The following is a 3,822-nucleotide window of genomic DNA, read 5'->3' as shown; positions in this document are numbered from 1 at the left end:
CGCAGAGTATATATATTTTCATATTTTGCCACGCCCACTTCCGCCTCCATAATTAAGAAAAAACCGATTTCCTCGTGTAGTTTTTTGACTATCACATTCAAATTCGGCAGACTAATTATTCTTATCTATTTCTACAAAACTACCAAATTTTATTGAAATCGGATCAGAAACATGTAAAATATGCGTATGAACGTATTTTACTAAGCGGTCCACAATGTCAGAATTGGACGTTGGCTAGTAGCGGCGCTAGAGTGCTCGTGTGTTCGTAGAGTGAGCGAGATAGCACATACTATGAAACATGTAAAAACAATTTAATAGACATACAAACATTTGGTTTTCGAAATTTGAAATATTTGTTTCACCTGGTGTATGGTATACCCAAGTCGACGAGTCGACTTACTTGCTTCATTATTATTTGAATTCAAACTTTTAATCATGAACGCGAAACCTGGCGTGGTCGTTGCAATATGAGCTTGTGTGTTATTATACCCTTGCAAAAAGGGTATATTAATTTTGGTCAGAAGTGTGCAACGCATAGAACGAAGCATCTCCGACCATACAAAGTATATATATTCTTGATCAGCACGACGAGACGAGTTCAACTAGCCATGTCCGTCCGTCCGTCCGTCCGTCCGTCCGTCTGGATCAACGCAAACTCCTCCTAGACCGTAATAGCTACAGAGCTGAAATTTTGCACGTAGGCTTGTATATACTGCAGGCGTTGTATATCTTGGATTCAGCCGGATCGGACCACTATATCATATAGCTCCCATACAAACCCCAAAGTCACGAACAGTGACTTTTCTCAATAACTTCGTTATTTTCTATGTTATTATCGTGAAACTTATATTAGAGAGTTTATTACGCTTATAAACGACTGAGCCAAATTTGATCAAGATCGGATGACTATATCATATAGCTCCCATAGGAACGATCGGTCGAAAACAGTGACTTTTGTAAATAACTTCGTTACTTTTACCGCGATTGCTTTCAAATTAAACATTTGTTAGTTTAGTATATCTGTTAATGACTGTGCCAAATTTGATCAAGATCGGGTGACTATATCATATAGGTCCCATAGGAACGATCGGTCGAAAACAGTGAATTTTGTAAATTATTTCGTTACTTTTACCGCGATTGCTTTCAAATTAAACATTTGTTAGTTTAGTATATCTGTTAATGACTGTGCCAAGTTTGATCAAGATCGGGTGACTATATCATATAGCTCCCATAGGACCGATCGGGCGAAAACAGTGACTTTTGTAAATAACTTCGTTACTTTTAACGTGATTGTTTTCAAATTAAACGTTTCTTAATTTAATATATCTGTTAATGACTGTGTCGAATTTGATAAAGATCGGGTGACTATATCATATAGCTCCCATAGGAACGATCGGTGGAAAACAGTGACTTTTATCAATATCTTCGTTATTTCCTATGATTGTATGCCATTCTTTCGCAAACATAAGCCTTTTTAGATAAAACGTTCTTCCACATTGATGGTTAACAGGTAAGGAAAGAGTTACCAAAAAAGTTGAAAGGATATACAAACTTTGACGCCGTCGAAGTTAGCCCCGGCACTCTTTTTTTTATAGAACGTACTCTGGGCCCATAACCTGTTGTAATATTGGTTTGGTTGACTTAGTATTAGTTTAGTTAAATAAAAGCATATTATATTTTATTAGATTTTATTTCTTGATTTTCACACGACCAGCCACTTACACGTTTCGAATAGGAAAGAGGAAGTAAAAAGACAGTGTTCCCGTACATTAATTTTTAGGCTTTTTATAATGTTATTTTTGCAGGTCTACATAACGTCTCAAGTTTAGCTATGTTATGTTATTCAACACGGGTGATTGTCGCAGCCAGTGTATAAATTGTTTGGCATTGGGAGTGAAATTATAAAGGATGCGAGCTAGAGCATGCACACCCGTTGTAGCTACCTTTGGTATCTGATAACCGTATCAGGTCTACTTATGACTGATGAGCCATCGATATATGTAATCGGGTTATAGTATAGTTCTACTTTATCTTAAAATACTTTCTGTATTTTGTTTAGTATTCTATATAGGATTATTGTAAAATTGTGAAATGGTAGCAGTTCTTAAACTATTTTATATGTATTTGTTAATTGCAGATTAATCTTAATGGCATATTTACAAATAGGAGTTATCCAAACTGTTGCTTGTTATTTTACTTTTTTTGCAATAATGTGTGAATATGGATTCCCTCCTTCAAGGCTAAAGGGAATTCGTGAAGATTGGGACTCAAAAAATGTGGACGACCTTGTTGATGGTTACGGACAGGAATGGGTTTGTTGAATAACTATCACACTAAAGCAATTTATTACGTAAATAATTATTTGAATTTAAGACTTACAGAGAACGCAAGGAGCTAGAATATAGGGCAAGCACAGGCTACTTTGTTTCAATTGTGGTCACACAATGGGCTGATCTTATTATATGCAAGACCCGTCGGAACTCAATAATACATCAAGGTATGGGAAACTGGGTTCTGAATTTCGCCTTATTTTTTGAAACACTCATTGCCCTAATTCTTTGTTATATGCCAGGAATGAAGAAAGGTTTACGCATGTATCCGGTTCGGTAAGTATAAATAAAAAAAAAATACCCTTGTAGGATACTATAAAATAGGTTTTATTGAATGAATAGGCACAAGATTTTTTCTAAATTTCTGAATATATCATATAGCTTCCATAGGAACGATCGGAAGAAAACTGAGACTTTTATGAATAACTTCGAAACTTTTGACGCGTGTGCTTTAAAATTAAACATTTGTCAGTTTTACATATCTGTTAATGACTGCCAAATTTGACCAAGATTGGGTTACTATATGAATATACTACTTTATGATATACAAAACAATGGGTACAATCTATAGCTTTGGCGTTTTTCGTCTTTCCGGGCTACAGGTGAGAAAAGATAAACAAAAAGTTCAAATTTTGACGCCGTCATATTAAATCCCGAACCACTGGTTTTGTAACTTTTATCTAATGACACAAACAGGTTGTGCCTTTTTGGTGAAAAGGCGTGAATCATAAAGTAAATCTTCTCCTTATTCAATTGCAGTACATCTGCCTTAGAAACCATTAAAAAATCTTACCTTAATATCCTACCAAATTATAAAGGAAGTCCTGCTAAGTATACAAATACATTTTTTTTTTATGAGAAAACAATTTTTTCAAGGTATTTTATTAAAGGCATTAAAAATATTAACATAGCTGGTACTATAAGGGTATATTAACTTTGGCGCAGTCAAAGTTAGCTTCTTTTTATTTCATTTTATTAAGTTAAGCTGCTTTAAGATGGTACTGCTGGCTCTATGGAATTCCATTCGGTTTATTAATCATTTTCTTCGATGAAGGACGCCGATATCTTATTCGCAAGAGCCCCGGTGGGTGGGTTGAGCAGGAGACATACTACTAGTTATATATTTCGGTAGAAAAAAAGATTAAAATAAAAAATTGATATAAACGATAAAATTTTGGTTAATAGCTCTTATTTTTTTTTTTATTATAAAATCATAAATATAACTTGCACAAGGTTGAGGGTACGTATGGTATCTTATACTCAACGCATATAACATACAAAATACATACAAAATGTTAAATTTCTAATTACCTGATGTATTTAGGTAAACGTAAACTTTGACTAAGCACATTAATAAAAAATCTCGAATATACTTACAATTTAATTTACACGATTCAATGAGATAAAAAAACTGCTACTAATATCGATATGCATTGTAGAACATCCGTATATGGAAATACAGATGAATCCACCAGGGGCCAATAATTCAATG

General features: G+C 34.2%; 1 long non-coding RNA gene across 1 annotated transcript; it reads left to right on the top strand.

Moving 5' to 3' along the window:
- Positions 1–2,410: 2,410 nt before the first annotated feature.
- LOC137586282 (uncharacterized) lies at positions 2,411–3,389 on the top strand. The gene is made up of 3 exons (XR_011033742.1): positions 2,411–2,497; positions 2,573–2,606; positions 3,326–3,389. It is a non-coding gene; the product is annotated as an uncharacterized lncRNA (long non-coding RNA).
- The last annotated feature ends 433 nt before the right edge of the window (positions 3,390–3,822 follow it).

Source organism: Drosophila tropicalis, unplaced genomic scaffold (genome assembly GCF_018151085.1).
Source record: "Drosophila tropicalis isolate 14030-0801.00 unplaced genomic scaffold, ASM1815108v1 contig_963, whole genome shotgun sequence".
Taxonomy (NCBI): Eukaryota; Metazoa; Arthropoda; class Insecta; order Diptera; family Drosophilidae; genus Drosophila; species Drosophila tropicalis.
The sequence above is the reverse complement of the archived record's forward strand: the minus strand, read 5'-3'. Positions and strand labels throughout refer to the sequence as shown.